Source organism: Lactuca virosa, chromosome 5, assembly GCF_052849685.1.
Source record: "Lactuca virosa cultivar CGN04683 chromosome 5, Lactuca_virosa_CGN04683_v6, whole genome shotgun sequence".
NCBI classification, from domain to species: domain Eukaryota; kingdom Viridiplantae; phylum Streptophyta; class Magnoliopsida; order Asterales; family Asteraceae; genus Lactuca; species Lactuca virosa.
In genome coordinates, this window is record NC_136430.1 from 62,681,533 (window position 1) to 62,699,730 (window position 18,198).

The window sequence follows — 18,198 nt, forward strand, 5'->3', positions numbered from 1 at the left end:
AAGGTCAGAGTTCGTTGACAAGATCAGAGTTCGACAACGGCTTTAAGAGCTACGATTGCCAGTTGGTTTTTGAAGTCATACTCAATAATAGTTTTAGACTTATCCAAGTAGGAGACTGTTGGATTAATGTCTAAGTCCATAACTATATTTGGTATGTACTTGACCCGACCCGACATGGTCCATTTGGGTTGCACTTCACCGGCACAATTTATATGGATAGTCTTTTGAGAATAGTATATTTATGATTTATATTAATATATTATAAGTTCTAATATATTAATATGGAATCATATTATTTAATTAGTATTGATCAAGAATTAATTTAGAATTAATTAAGTGATCAAAAAGGAACTAATTAAATATGGACTCTTAGATATATATATATATATATATATATATATATATATATATATATATATATATATATATATATATATATATATATATGTATATATATATATATATGTGTGTGTGTGTGTGTGTGTGTAGTGGGCCAAGTTCATTTAGGTTGGGCTAAGTCTTCATGGATAGTCCATGGAGCTTTAACCCATGGATCCTAGGAAATGAAAGGTCATGGGTATTAGGGTTTAACCCTAATCCTCCACACTATATAAAGGGTCTTATGGTTCATGAAATTATGCTAGTGGCTAGTGTGGATACACTAAAGAGGGCAATAACCGATTTCATAGCGTGAGCCAAGTATCCATATTCTCTAAAGGTTTTCCAAGGTGTTTTGGTGATTTGTGATTCCACTTGAGGCTTCCACACTATTGAGGCTAAGCTCTTAAAGCTTGAAGACATCAAGCTACATCAAAAGGTATGTCATCTAACTAGAACTTTGTAGTATAGGTGCTTCATAATATGATAGTTAGGATGAAACCTTCAAATATTTAATATTTGCATGTATAATAGAGAAAACATAGATCCACGGTTTATAGGGTTGCATGTACACCATAGGAGTGTTAGAATGCTCAAAACCCAACAGTTGGATCACATCACTTATATGAAAGACTATGGTTGGATCATAATGCCAATATGAAAGATTATAGTTGGATCACAACACATGTATGAAAGACTATGGTTGGATCATGATACTTGTATAGTTATGAATGGTTAGAGTAATGATAGTTTTTAATGGTCATTGAGTGGATATACTCTGGTCGTATGTAGTGTATGTTAGATAGCCTGAGAACTCTTGGTCCAAAGCCTTATTGCATGGTTTTTGTTTGATTTATTTCTTTTCGGGTGGACCACTTGTTCGACTATCTATCTGATCCCTGACTACATATAACTTTATGTATTGTATGAAAGAGCAAGATTTGGTCCCTAACAGTTGTTTGAAAGACCGGGATATGGCCTTTGGCACTTGTATGTAAGACCATTATTGGCCCATGGTAGGACGTGACAGTAAGACTATGATTTGGCCCATAGCATCCATTTGGGGTTGGAATAGACCCGCTAATTTATATAATATTGTTATGTATATTATGCATGTATTTAGGAGAGAGTTGGCAGGTCGACGCTAAAGCCGGGGACTTTGTATGGATGCATTGTATGTATGATGGAATATGTGGTATACTAGGGAACTCACTAAGCTTTATTCTTACAGTTGTCGATAAAATGTTTTGCAGGTTTTTCGTGAGAAGAGCATAGTGGAACTGTATACACTCATCGAAGATATTCATTTTGTAAGGTCACACTTTATGATCTGATGAGTTAAACACCAGCGTCTCAAGACCTTATCGGGGTCAGCGTCTAGAAAGTAATCTTATGTAATCTTTGTATATTAAGAAATTATACGGATATGTATAGAATAGATAACAGATCCGATATCTTGGTGATAAGGATATGTTTATATGTAGATGAGATACAATCCGTTGATTAAATGGATATACTAGAATAGTTTAGTATATAATTCTAACACCCCGTTTCGAAAATAAACCCTAAACTTCGAGATGTAACTGATTATGATTTCTTTTGACCAAAAATCAATGATAAGTTAGTAGGGCGTTGGTTTCGGGGAGTTAAATGTCATAATTTTCGATATTGGTGGTTAAAGTGTAATTTTCGGGGTGGTTTTGTAAATAATTTCAAAAGGAAGGGGATGTTTGGTAAGTTTTGGAGTTAAGCTGAAAAGGATTTTATGGAGGAGGACCAAACATGGAAAAAGGGAATTATGTTTGAAAGATAGGCACGGGGTTAAACCCAGCACCCCTCTTCCCTCTCGTATTGCTGATAATGACTCATACAAACCCTAACCCTAGCTACATTTCTCTAGCCGCCACCATTTTTGAAGTCTTCTCAACCGCCGCCTGCAATGTCGAGTCCGACCACCACCCTACCCCCTGCTACCTTGCCGTCAAACACCACCACCACATCCCCTACTTTCGGTGACGTCGTGAGTGGCCGGAAGGACCACCGAGACCGAAGAGTGGAGCTGTGAACGACGAAGTATAGGTCGTGATCGACCGGAAGCTCTCGGTAAGGCTACCCGTAATTCACCCCTCCTCTCCTTCGTTCCTTTATGTACGTAGTTTTCTACCGCCGTTGTCCTTTGGTCGCCATTCCGTTTTATTCCGGTGTCATCAGCCGCCTAGTAGGAGGATGAGAGTATGTGTGTTTCGCGTGTATATGTTGTTTTCGGTATTCATGATGTTGTGTGGGTGTATCTCGGCCGAAAAAACAAGAAAATCCATCACCACAGCCGTGAGGTGGTGGTTGCCACCTCCTGCCACCACCAACCTCCGCACTAGGTGTTTGTGCGTATTTATATGTGTGTAATGGTGTGGGATTAATTATGAAGGCTTTAGTGCCTGGATTATTGATAAAAATCGCCACCACCACCATCGTGAGGTGGTGGCTGCAGCCGTGGACTGCTGTCGACCACCACCGCCCAAGGTGGAAGTAGGTGGTGGCCGACCTAATGTAACTCTAATTAACCTAAAAACTTAACCTTGGACCTAGTTGGCATGTGCTTGGGTTGGAAACCCTAATTAGGGTGTAGAAAACCCTAATCTTGGACACTTTAGTTTGGGACTTGCCGGGACCCGCATTTTGGATCGTTGGATTGGAGTTATGAATTATGCCCGACCACATTGTATGATTGACCTGGTAGAGTGATGGACTTAATGGATTAAGTCCTTAATGGGTTAAGTGTTCTTACTTAACCCTAATCTTCATTTTATGTGAAAACCCTAATCGTGTTTGGGCTTCGAGTTGGGCCTTTCTTTTGGGCTTTGGTGTTTGGGTTCTTAATGGGCCATCTGAGAACAAGTGTATGGACTACGAAATTTAGATGGGCTTTAGGGTAAGTCCCCTGTAAGGGGTTTGGGCCCAATTTGGAAAATTGGGCCATATTTAGGGCTTGGTTGATTATTTGGCTTTTGGGCCTTTAGAGTGTGAGTTTGGGCCTTGGTCTTGGACCAAGCTAGATTAGGGGTAAAATGGTCTTTTTACCCTAATTATGGATTGATGGTTATGCATTGGAACCCAATTTTTAATTGGGTTTTGTTTTGATGATTGAAAGTTCGGGGATCTGTCAGCCAGCAGCCAGGGATCGTTTGTATGATTCGGCAGTGCGAGGTAAGTCTCCTTACTGGGTGTAGCGTGTCGAAGGCACCAATGCCAGCCCATGATTTAGATGTTAGAATGCTAGATGTCTGCGTGACTCTTGCTTGTGTTGTATGATGGTATTCTTAGCGGGAAAGGCCCAATACCAGGCGAGGTCTGATGAGTATATTGTATGCTAGTTATTAGTGTCTGATTTTATGCTTACCGGGAGGGGATCGATGACTGTATGGTATGCTATAGTCTTTTGTGATTATTTGATGTGCTAGTAAGGTTATATGTTTATATGATTATATGATTATATGATTATGTTTGTACATCGGCCAAGGCCCAATGTCAGGTGGGGCCTGGTGATTGACATATCCGTAACCCGAGCGGGGCTCGATGTCGGGCGAGGCCCAAAGCCGAGTGGGGCCCGAGGCTAAGTGGGACTCGATACCGGGTATGACCCGAAGGAGGGCAGGGCCCAATATGTGATTTACGTATGTGTGGTATGTGGTATCTTGGGGAACTCACTAAGCTTTGTGCTTATGGTTTTCAATTTATGTTTCAGGTACTTCGGTTTTCAAATGGAAGAGCTCGGGATGGTTGCAGGGCACACACATCATGTTTCCGCATTCTGTGATTTCCTCTGATTTAATGATGTTTCGATCAATCTTGTTTACCTTGGTTTTATGGAAATGATATGTATCAGTGAATTATTAATCTAAAAATGAGAATTTTATGTTATTTTTTTGGGGACGTTACGATAATCTTATATTAGGGTAAAACCCTAAGTGTGTCGGATTAGTGCCAGTTGCTTTGTGCACCTAGTTCTCTTGGTGGGAACATTCCTTCTTGGTGAAAGATATATGTGTGATACTTTTGTGTTCTTCATTGTTCTTTATTATCTGTATCCAATCTACAAATCTACAAAGGGTTTGGGATCAGCAAGTGGTATCATAGCAGGCTAGAACATTTGTTCTAGGATTTGTTAAAGATTCATAAGTTCAATCACTATACTTAACTCGAAAAAAACAGAAGAGGAAGAATTAGAAGAAGATATCTTATTCAATCATCCATATATGAAGAATATTTCAGAATCAGGAAAGAGAGACTGTTAAGAGACAACAGTTTATAAGTTGAAGGATCAACGAAGATACAAGTGTTCTTGATGAAGGGGAGAAACCTACGTGATCCGAAGAAAAGCTGAATTTAAGATGGAGCAGATATCAACTGAGACTCATGATTACCAAAATTTTGGGCAATTATATAGGGGAAATTCATTGAAGCTGATGAATTCTAAAGTGGTTCCTTGGATGAATCCTCTGAAGAAGAATAGTTTTGACATCATTAGATAAGGGGAGATTGTATGGTCACACTTTATGATCTAATGAATCAAACACCTTACACGCTGACCACCGGCGCCAACGCCAACATTAAAATCATCGCTAGTGTCTCAAGACCTTATCAGCGTCATCTTCTAGAAATTAATCTTATGTAATCTTTGTATATTAGGCAATTATACAGATATGTATAGAATAGATAGCAGATCTGATATCTTAGTGATAAGGATCTGTTTATATGTAGATTAGATACAATCCCTTGATTAAAGGGATATACTAGAATAGTTTCGTATATAATCTTGTATTAGGGTAAAACCCTAAGTGTATCTTTGTGACGGTTTAATTCCATTTGCTTTGTGCACCTTGTTCTCTTGGTGAAAGATATCTTTATGATACTTCTGTGTTCTTCATTGTTCTTTATTGTCTGTATCCAATCTACGAATCAACAAAGGGCTTGGAACCAACAAGTGGGATCAGAGTAGGATAGTACATTTGTTCTTGGATCTGTTGAAGATCCAAAAGTTCAATAACTATAAAGAAACTCGAAAAATCAGAAGAAGAAAATATCTTATTCAATCATCCTGATATGAAGAATATTTCTGAATCAGAAAAGAGAGACTGTGATGAGAAAACAAATTCTAAGTGGAAGGATCAACAAAGATACAAGTGTTCATGATCAAGGGGATAGACCTACCTGATCCAAAGAAAAGCTGAATTTAAGGGGAAGCTAAATCTAAGGGGGATCAGATATCAGTTGAGACTCATGATTACCGAAATTTTGGGCATTTATATAGGGGAACATTCGTTGAAGCTGATGAATTCTACAATGGTTTCTTAGATGACTCCTCTGAAGAAGATTAGTTTTGAAAGCATCAGATAGGGAGATTGTAAGGTCACACTTTATGATATGATGAGTCAAACACCTTACACACTGACCGCCAGCGCCAAGGCCAACGCCAACATCAACATCAACGCGAATATTTCAAGACCTTATCAGTGTCAGCGTCTAGAAAGTAATCTAATGTAATCTTCGTATATTAGGCAATTATACAAATATGTATAGAATAGATAGCAGATCCAAGAACTTGGTGATAAGGATCTGTTTATATGTAGATTAGATACAATCCCTTGATTAAAGGGATATAGTAGAATAGTTTAGTATATAATATTGTATTAGGGAAAAACCCTAAGTGTGTCTTTGTGACGGCATAGTGTCATTTCCTTTGTGCACCTCTTTCTTTGGTGAGAACAGTCTTTCTTGGTGAAAGATATTTTTATGATACTTATGTGTTCTTCAATGTTTTTTATTGTATGTATCCAATCTACGAATCTAAAATGGGTTTGGGACCAATAAGTGGTTTCAGAGCAGGCTATAACATTTGTTCTAGGATCTGTTGAAGATTCAAAAGTTCAATCACTGTATAAAACTTGAAAAATCAGAAGAAGAAGAAGATATCTTATTCAATAATCTAGATATGAATAATATTTCAGAATTAGAAAAGAGAGGTTGTGATGAGACAACAATTTCTAAGTGGAAGGATCACCAAAGATACAAGTGTTCTTGATGAAGGGGATAAACCTACCTAATCCAAAGAAAAGTTGAATTTAAGGGGGAGCTAAATCTAAGGGTGAGTAGATATTAGCTGAGACACATGATTACCGAAATTTTGGGCTGTTATATAGGGGAACATTCGTTGAAGCTGATGAATTCTACAATGGTTTTTTTATGACTTTTGAAGAAGATTAGTTTTGACATCATCATATAGGGGGAGATTGTAAGAGCACACTTGATGATCTGACGAGTCAAACACCTTACACACTGACCGCAAATGCCAGCGTCAATATCAACATCAATTCCAACATCCCAAGACCTTATCAGCGTCAGCGTCTAGAAAGTAATCTTATGTAATCTTTGTATATTAGGCAATTATACGGATATGTATAGAATAGATAGCAGATTTGATATCTTGGTGATAAGGATATTTTTATATGTATATTAGATACAACATCTTGATTATAAGGATATACTAGAATAGTTTAGTATATAATATTGTATTAGGGTAAAGTCCTAAGTGTGTCTTTGTGACGGCTTTGTGCCATTTTTCTTTGTGACATTCGTTCTCTTGGTGAGAACAACCCCTTTCCTGGTGAAAGATATCTTTGTGATTCTTTTGTGTTCTTCATTGTTCTTTCTTATTTGGATCTGGTATACGAAACTACATAGGGTTCGAGACCAACAAGTGGTATCAGACCAGGCTAGAACATTTGTTCTAGGAGCTGTTGAAGATTCAGAAGTTCAATCGCTATACAGAAACTCGAAAAATTAGAAAGAGAAGAAGATAACTTATTCAATGAGCCAGATATGAAGAATATTTCAGAATAAGAAAAAGAGAGTGTGTGGAAGGATCAACAAAGATACAAGTGTTCTTGATGAAGGGGGGAGACCTACCTGATCCAATGAAAAACAGAGCTTAAGGGGGAGCAGATATTAGTTGAGGCTCATGATTACCGAAATTTTGGGCAGTTATATAGAGGAGCATTCGTTGAAGCTATTGAATTCTCTAATGGTTCTTTTGATGACTCCTCTGAAGAAGATTAGTTTTGACATCATCAGATAGGGAGAGATTGTATGGTCACACTTTATGATCTGATGAGTCAAAAACCTTAGACGCTGACCGCCAGCTCCAACACCAACATCAACATCAGTGCCAACGTCTCAACACCTTATCTGTGTCAACGTCTAGAAAGTAATCTTATGTAATTTTTTAATATGAGGAAATTATATAGATATGTATAGAATAGATAGCAGATATGATATCTTGGTGATAAGGATCTATTTATATGTAGATTATATACAATCCCTTGATTAAAGGGATATAATAGAATAGTTTAGTATATAATATTGTATTAGGGTAAAACCCTAAGTGTGTCTTTGTGTCATTTTTCTTTGTGACTTTGTTCTCTTGGTGAGACCAACCCCTTTCTTGGTGAAAGATATCTTTGTGATACTTATGTGTTCTTCATTATTCTTTCTTGCTTGTATCCAATCTACGAATCTATAAAGGGTTTGGGAACAACAAATTTCCACTGTCTTTTTAATTTAACTGATACCATTATGGTTTTCAAATAAATGAATGTCACTTATTTTTTTTAAGTTAAAGTTTTTAATCATTTAATCTGTTTTTAAAATGAAAATTTTCTTTATAATTTTTGAAATGTTAAAAGTTGGTATCAGATCTTTAGTTTGAAGGATTTGGGCGCGCCTTACAGTGTGTCTGAACTCAAACTGAGGACCGAGAGATTTTCCAAACTAAGTTTTTGAAAGAGAATGTTTTACTCAAAGAAGGATGCGATGCGTATAGTCAGTTGGAGCTCATGAAGTAGGTGATTTCCAATATACCTATATGGTTATGTATTTTATGTCATGGATTGCTATGAATGATAGATTATAGGCTAGGGATCTATTCAGGAACTGCATGCTAGATAGTATGATTTGTATAGATGCCTCATATGCCTTTATATGTGTACAATTGTATTTCTTATGGAATCTATGATTGATATTAGTAAAAGCTGTGCTCGACTTATGAGTAAGTGGGTAATGAAGAATCCTAGAGAGAGTCTAGGAAGTATAGTATTATGCTTACGACTAGACGTAAGCATGCATGTCATGACTTTAGGGGAGTTATGTGAAGTGAGTAGGGACTCTTGGAACAATATTTGGAGTAGGTATGGATAGGTTTGGAAGGTAGTATTAGGATCGTACAACTGAAGCATAAGATTCATACTTGGGTCAAGGAAGTGTTATATGATTACCAAGGAACTTGTAGGTGGGTATTCATAGCTTAGATAAACAATATGCATTGATTTTGATGTGTTCCTATCGTCTTTTAGACTAAGTATTGTGACAATTCGTGATGGAGGAATAGGCTCTGGTATGGGAGGTGGTGGCCCAGGAGATTGAGGTCTGAGTGAGAGGATGTTCGCGACATCACCGCTACAGATATTTTGAGGTTCATGATAGAGGATTTTGTTGGATTAATGTGTCTAATTGCATAACTAAATTGGTATACTCTTGTAGTTAAAAGAAAAGTCCTTTTTGGGTTGTCCTCATAACTAGAAATAGCTTGAAATGATATTAGGAGAGAGAAGTGTAATTTATTAGATTATTATATGATTAATAAACTAATTGGAAATTATGGGAAAATGATTTGTTAATATATTATGCGATTAATATATTAATTGGAAATAGATAGCTGATTTGTTGATTTATTATGTAATTAATAAATTAATATGTGATCAATTGTTACATAACTAATTTGTTAACTTATATGATTAATAAATCAATGTGAAATCAATTAGAATTGATTAATTATTAATCAAAATTAATCTGGAATTAATTAGGAGTTAATTGAAGGTTAGATATGTGATTTGGGTGAATTGGTCTCTAAGCATTAAAAGCTTAAAGTTGTTTTGGCTTCAGCTGGCATACACTGGGCGTACCTCTCTGGTACGCTACATGTAACGAGTTTCGACCCAATTCCCTTTCTTCAATAGAGCAGTACGTCGGACGTACTGGGTTGGTATGCAGGGCGTACTCACCAAAAGGTCTTTTGGGCCATTTTGGGCCTTGAGTCATTTGGGTTTTGGGCCATGAATTGTTGGGTCAAGTATGGGAAGAGTAAAATGGTCTTTAACCCCTTAGCATGATAGAATATGATTGGACCTTTGATTAGAGGTTATTATCCTAATTATTGATTAAGACTGATCTTGGATATGTTCAGTGTGATAAGTTGTGGTAGCAGTAGCTCGAGTGCGATATTTATGGACATCGGACTAAGCTGAGTCTCTTCATTGTAATCGTGGGTTGAATGCACCAATGTTGGCCCAATAGATTATTTTTTTTGGATATTAGTTGTGTTTGTGACACTTGCTCATATGCATGTATGTGCTTGTTGTCTTTATGACTCATGCTTATATGTTTGTATGCTTTTGTATGTGGGGTGAAACGGACCCGTGGGTTGATATGGACCCGACACAACTACAAACTGTTATATAGAGTAATTATGTACTCGGGGGTTGATACACAGCCGGGGGTTGATACGGACCCGACATAGCTACAAGTTGTTACATAGAGTCATTATGGACTCGAGGTTGATACGGACCTGACACAGCCACGTGCTTTTATATTTATATACATGTTGTGTTGTATATGGTATTTTGGGGAACTCACTAAGATTCGTGCTTCCAGTTTTATGGTTATGGTTTCAGGTATTTCTAGTTCAGAGGGGAAGGGCCCGGTGTGACTGCACAACATCCCTTAGAGTTTTATTTTTTGCAGTAGCTGTTTATGACTTTTACTTTGATGTTTAAATATTATTTTTCACCTTGAATGTTTTTGGGAACAAATTGTTGTATGGATTAATTTTTTAAAAACAAAAATTTTTCCATGGATTTTTGGGACGTTACAGATCCATTTTAGGTTTCATGTACCCTTAAGTGTTAAGAGTTTTTCTGCATGTACATTGAATTGGTAACCTAAAATCTCATGATATTAATTAAGTGTTATATGAATTAATTTCTGTTATTGAAACTTATCATTTTGAACCACAAACTATCCCACTACATACAATCTCTTTCAACTAGTATAAATTAACAAAACCCCGTATAAACCCAATATCGATTCTATACAGTAATAAAACAAATTCGGGATGTATAATGAGCTCATAACCGAACTACGATGTCACGACCTCTACAACAACACTAACATGGGTGTGCTAAAAAGTTCAACACCAATTATTTATCAACATCTTGGAGTAAATAGTTTAGAAACTTCAACGCCAATATTGTTTCATCAGGCAATGGTTATAACTAACAACATGCAGGCGGATTATTTGTCGTATAGATCAGTGTCATTGATCTATACTTGACGTTTTCCGTTCCATACAAATGAATGGTTATAATGCAGAGGCCTTTTACTAAGACATACAGACTTAGTGTGGTGATAAACCTAAGCCATATAGCTCATATGGCTTTTAGAAACAAGTGTAGCTCATATACAACGTCTCGTGGGTGTTGGATCCTAACAGTGTGTCTAGGCATCCTAATACTAAACTTTCCATTATAAGTTCGTTGAACACCTATAAATCATTGATGTTTAGGAATGATTTTGATTGAAGTCTTTTATTATTTGAGATCGTAAGACCTAAATGGTTTCCAAATTTTATTGTCTGTAATGACGAAATTTGGGCAGCATAACGGTTGCTTTTATAACATCTTCTAGGTTTCAGCCCACGTGAAACCAAAAATTCTCATAAATTCAATAAATTTCATGATTAATATGTTATATAATTTCTTAGAATACAATTCTTAAAATCTGGAAATTAATTATGCTGTCATATATGACACATTCACAACTTAGTAAAAATAATTTATATTTTCATAATAATTATGAAAATATATTAAAATCGTTTTAAGCTAATTTTTACATAATGTCAATGAGTATGATAATAATAGTTGATTTTTGGTATTTTCAACTAATCAAGTTATATTTTCTCAAACTTTGTTTTTCAACCGTTTAAGGTAATATACTTTCTTTTATACTTAAATATGTTGAGTAACATTTTTTATTATGTATAATATCTGTTAGAGCATGAAAATGCTCTACAAATTATGAGTTATAGTTAGGTTATTTTATTCCCTTTATTTTATTTTTTGGTTTCTCTCTCCTTATAAATAGAGAGAGATGGTCATGTATTTGTAAGTAAGAGTGCACAAAATGTAGTTCCTAGTGAGAGAGAGAGAGTGTAGTGGGATCTCTCCCACCAAGGAGAGTTATCTCTCCCAACCCATGTTCTTCATGTAATATTTTATTTCTCTCTTTCTAGTAAAATCATGGAATTACTCATCTATTTTATGTTCTTCATATTTTATCGTTAAATCTCAAGATGTTTTTATTATTCCGCATCATATCGATCATCAAAATGGGCTACAAAAATTGGTATCAAAGCCGTACCTTGAAGGTTCAAGCGACTATATCAAGGGAATAACTCCCGATCGGTTCTTATTTTGATGATTTCTTCAATTTTTGCAAGAATTTTCAGTTTCAAAACCGGATGTTCTTATGATTTGTTTTTCTATTTTTGAGTGTTGATTCAAACTTTCAAGAATAAATAGTTGCGGATGTTCGTTCATAATTTTCTGCTAAAAATCCGGGTTTGCAAAGTGTTTATCTTGTTGTTGAAGAAGAAGAAGAAAAAGGGAGAAGACCTATGCCTTGTCCCCTCAACTTTTATCTTTCTCTCTCCTACATTTTGTCATATTTTACCCTTCCCAACACTCCACCTCATCTCCATATGCTTTAGGAAAGATTCCCTTTGATAAACTTGAAGATATAGGCTCTACGGTATCATTTTTTCATGAAAATTGGCATTTTTCGTCGTCAACATACTCCTCCTTGGTTCCTAGAACCAAAGACCAAAAAAAATGATGACAAAACTGCTCGATACCGAGGTCTGCTGAGCAGCCTCTGCGGTTCAGCGAAGACCTCTTACAGGTATCCGAGATACCGCATACTTAAAGCATACCACAGGCTCCCTTGCTTCTTCGCCTCCTCGCACTGCAGACTCCTACCGCAGATCTACCTAACCCTTTCACCTCTTCACCCTTCAGATCCTACCACAGACCAACTCATAATCCCCGCCTCTTCACATACCACATACTACAATCAACCAACCCGTACACCAACCACTTCCTACCCAACCGCAAACCAAGCCTTGACCAGAGACCCTACAGCAGATCTCACCTCCCTTACCCGAAGACCTTTGTCCTCGGTACCTACACCTACCTTACATTCTCACTGTAGACTTCCTAGTCCACGGTAGCACTTCCATATTCCACCTTACTTTTCCACTACAGACCCTCTCACCCGCAGACCACACTCTTCAGTATCACTTCTCGGTACTCCTTAGCCATCAGCCCTTCTCAACCCACATCCTTTTCCTCCCTCCTCGGCTGTAACTCTTCTCCACCTCCTTCCTCCTTAGGCTTCCTCCTCCTTACTCCTCCCCTCTCATAGCACCCCCCCTTTCCTTTATTCTTTTTGCCATATTTTTTTTATTGAACACTCATTTATTTTTATTTAACACCAATTTAGTCTTTTTTTTACATAAAAAAATTTTCAGCCAATTTTTTTTATTTAGCCATTTTTTTGATAAAACCCAACAAATACTTTAGCCTTTTTATTTTTTTATTAAAACCAATCATTTCTTTATTTTATTTTAAAACCAATTATTTTTTTAATACCAATTTTTGCCACAACCCAACCTACGATAGTTACATTGGATTACTTCTTGCTGATTATATTGGAATAATTTTATTCTTTCCATGAGGATTACTCCATACCGCCGTTGGACATTATATGTTTCTTCGCGAGGATTGCACCGCGGTTGCGTCTGATCAACAAAATTGTTTCGCAACCTTCGCTTTAGAGGATTTTTATGACTTGTCGCTTTTGATCTTTGGTTGACGAACCATGTATCTTGAGCATGTGGACTTTATTTTTTTATGACCACTTCAGGAGTTCCGACACCTCATTTGGATACATCTGTATTTATCAACATAACAGAGATTTTTCATGCAGAGTTATTATTTGTTACTTTGGTATTTGTTCGAGCAGTTTTTCAGCGACAAAATCAACTAGCTACATATGACCGAAGAGTATTTATATTACTCTCATTCTCGTGTTTTATCGAGACCATTCATACATCTAGGGAGAGCATGCAAAACTCATGGTATCCGACACTCTTCATCCAGATGATTTGTTTATTTTTGATATCTGGTCATTGGTTATCAAAAATAGGCAGAGAATATTATGTTATCATCCGGATATTTTTTATGATTGTTTGAGTTTGGATTTTTGAAAACTTCTAAAGACGATGATTTATTTAGTGATGCGATGTGACACTGATTTTTGGTCATCTTTTGATCGAATTTTTGGCATTACTAGATGTTTCCCGGATACGAATTATTTATTATTTAGACTCTACCACATAATGTTTTATATTTTTAGCAGGTTATTCTTTTGAAGAATTTTGGGTGTATTATGATTCGAGAATTAGAGATGTTTTTCAGACTACTTGATGCCGAAGTGTTTTTCTGATTGGATCTTCTACTTGATCATTGGGGTTATGACTAGTTTGAAGATTTGGATCTTATTTTTCTGCCTCAAGAGTAGTGACCTTGAACCCGAAGACCTTTACTGATTATAGATTCATGGGCAGCATCAGAGATCACAGACACTTCAGAGTTTTAGAGACATTTCAACATTTGGTTCTCATTATGTTTCATTTTATTACCACACTTGTTAGTCGGTGACTGTGTATTTTATCCTTTTATCACTTATTTGTATCCCTCATCATTTGGGAGCATTTAGGGAGAGAATGTTGGAGCATGAAAATGCTCTACAAATTATGAGTGATAGTTAGGTTATTTTATTCCCTTTATTGTATTGTTTGGTTTCTCTCTCCTTATAAATAGAGAGAGGTGGTCATGTATTTGTAAGTAAGAGTGCACAAAATGTAGTTCCTAGTGAGAGAGAGTGTGGTGGGATCTCTCCCACCAAGAGAGAGTTATCTCTCCCAACCCAGGTTCTTCATGTAATATTTTATTTCTCTCTTTCTAGTAAAATCATGGAATTACTCATCTCTTTTATGTTCTTCATATTTTATCGTTAAATCTCAAGATGTTCTTATTATTCCGCATCATACCGATCGTCAAAATGGGCTACAACAATATCTTTTTATATATTTTTGATAAGTTCATCTTATATATGACAAATACTATAATCTTTATAAATCATCAATTATTTATGTGTATTGTTATAGCAACCTACTTAATACTAATAAGATATATTAGTGATTTATAGCATTTTAGGTTGCTATTTCACAATCTTGTAAACATTAATAAAGGATGATGATATTTTGTGAATAAAAACTTATAAATCCTTAATACTTCAATAAACACACATGTATTTTCCCCTAAATATAAAAACTATAAAAGAGGGGCTAAAGAAACTCACATTCGTTGCGTGATCACAATCTAGGTTAATTTTTGTAAAGCTTTTCATGAAAAACCGAAATTCATTACTTCTTGAGTTTAAGATAAATCACCGGGACAATTTAGTAATAGTTTAAACTAAAGGGATTGGTCCGTAATAATTTAAAATCAAAGAGGAGTGTTTTTGTGATGATTTAAGCAAAAAAGGGTTGTTTTTCATCATTTAATACAAATGATAGGTCTGTGTAGTAATAACTCGAACAAATGGGGGATTATTTGGTTAAGTAGACAAATAAGGGGTTATTTTTAGGCAATTTAATACAAACGATGGGGCCTTCATCTTCAACGGATCGAGAAAAGGGAAAACGCGAAGGCAATCAATGAAAAGAAGGTCTTGTTGGGTTGTGGTGAACTGGAATAACATCACTGACGCTTAGCTTGATAGGAGAATGGAGAAGAACGATGGTGAAATCAGGGGCATTGATGGATGATCTATCGTCGAGAGGGAGGATCACATATGGTGCTTGACTGGACCGAATAAGGGGAGGAATGGAAACAGAGGAGCAGCCATCGACTATTGCAACTAGGGGGGCTACTCTGGCAGCCTCCTTGGTGGTTCCCTTTTTCTAGTTCGATAGCACAACATGGAGGGAAGGAAGGTAGCGGGTTTTCCGATTCTATGTTGATCAGAGCCGAAGAAACAAACAAGTGCAGAAAAATGGTTCGAGGTGATTGGGTGGTGCTTCTCGACAATCACATAGGTGTTTGACAGCTCCGATCAACAGGAAGACGAGAGGCAAGTGGTTGTTGCCTCTCTGATTTCGTCGGAAAAACAACACACTCCGGTGTGTTTTCTTGGCAGGTGATCAAAGAAGAACAGAAGGAGAGAAATAAGGTATTTGGTTGCTGAGGTTCAACGAAGAGGGGATGGGTGGGATTGCAACTGTCGATGATGGTCAACAGACCCTTCTTCTTCTTCGTTGGATGTACAAACGAGAGGGAGAATAGAGGAAGATTATGTGAGGAAGAGGGATGATTGAAATTATGAGGAAGAGAAGTAGCTTCTCTTTGAAGCATTGGTTGAATTATTAAAAGGTCAATGTTGGCCTTTGGGAGATATTTTAGGCAATAAAGAATGTGTATATTTCCTTATATGATGTTACTTCATTTCCCAATTCTCATGCCACCGATCCCGACATGTAAAATTTTTCTGAAAGTGTCTACGTGTTTTCTCGGTCGTGGTGATTCCATAAATGTAGATGAGATTCAATTTCGATATACGGAACTCCATGAAGTAGCGTTTAAAGTTTCGCAATTATTGGATCCGATTCGACATATTTTATGATTCTGATTTTGCTCGAGATAAAAAATATCATAATGAAGGTTTGTCTCGATCGGATACACTTCAAGTATAAAGATCAAAAGTAAACTAATCTAAGAAAACAAAGAACAGAAAGTAAATAACACAGGGAGTTCTCCAAATTGTCTTTCACCAAGAAAGGGTTTTTTCTTCACCACGAAGACGGTTTGTCACAAAGACGATCACCAAGATGAACTCTACATTAGGGTTTACCCTAATGTAGATTATATACTAATCTATACAACTATATACCTTGATTGAAGGGATTGTATCTTATCTATACTAAGAACCGATCTTCATCACAGATATATTACATCTGCTATCTATTATATACTTATCTATATCATTACCTAATATACAAAAAGATTAAGCGCTGAAGCTGATAGGCTTCATACGCTGGCGCTGGCGGTGATGTAGACGTTGACGCTGGCAGATAACTTGTAGAGTGTTTGACTCATCAGATCATAAGGTGTGACCTTACAATCTCCCCTTTCTGATGATGTCAAAACTAATCTTCAATGAATTCTTTAGCTCGTGCTCCCCCTACGAGTAAGAATGAGATTTTAGGCTCTTTAGCTTTAATGAGTGCTCCTCGTGAGATGATAAATGACTTCCAATGATTATCAAGCACTTAAGGCAACATTTATGAATCGTATCGGACGATGGATAATGTTGATGTCAGATTGACACCCCCATAGATTGTGCTTTTCTTTAGATTAAGAATATCCAGTAGTTTCTTCAGATTTAGCTAGATTCTCCCCCTTTTTGACATCAACAGTAAAATGGAACTGGAGGAGGAGACCAGAGTATCAAAATTTCACCTTGCAGTTTAGTAATATTGTGATGTCTCATGATAGTGTGGGCTTAAACTACAATTCACTGACATAGTATTGCGAGATTTCATCAGCGTGTGGTTTCATACGCTGACTCATTAACCACTTTTACAAGAAGAAAAGGGAAAGAGTAGTATGATACGTGTAATACATTTCGGTATGAAATATACCCATCGGAAAAGAGTGTCGAAGTTTTATCAGTGTATGGCTAATATAGTGAATCATTAACTTCTTAATGGAAGAATTATTGGGAAAGAGTGGGTAGGTGCGTGAAGGTTTGTATCGATTGGATACACTTCAAGTATTATGAACAACCGTAAAACTAATCTAAGCAAAACAATAAACATAAAGTAAATAAGACAAAAGTTCTCGAAATTGTTCTTTCACAAAGAAAGGGTTTTGTCTTCACCAAGAAGACGGGTTTGTCACACAGACGATTGACACAAAGCCACGATCACAACATTAGAGTTTTCCCTAATGTTGTATATATACTAATCTATACATGTATATCCCATGATTCAAGGGATTACGTCTAATCTATACTAATAACCGATCTTATCATAAAGATATCAGATCTGTGATCTATTATATACTTATCTATATCATTACCTAATATACAAAAGATAAAGAATCAGATAACTATACTATAAGTTGACGTTGAAAAGATTGATACGTTGGCGTTGTATATGTAGTAGACGCTGACGCTGATCTATTAGCGTGTCGTGTGTTTGACTCATATGATCATAAGGTGTGACCTTACAATCTCCCCTATCTGATGATGTAAAAACTAGTCTTTAATTAATGCTTTTGGCTCGTGCTCCCCCTGAGAGTAAGAATGAAATCTTGAGTCTTACAGTTTTAACGAATACTCCCCCTGAGAAGATGAATGACTAATCAAGAATTTATGAATTATAGCAGACGTCAAACGAATAGATAATAAGTTTGAGCTAAGCTGAGAACGTTGACATCAGCTTGACTCGACTCCTCCTTAGAATGTACTTTTTTGTATTTTTCAGCGATATTTTTAGTTTTACCAAGATTCTCTCCTCCTTTTTGACAT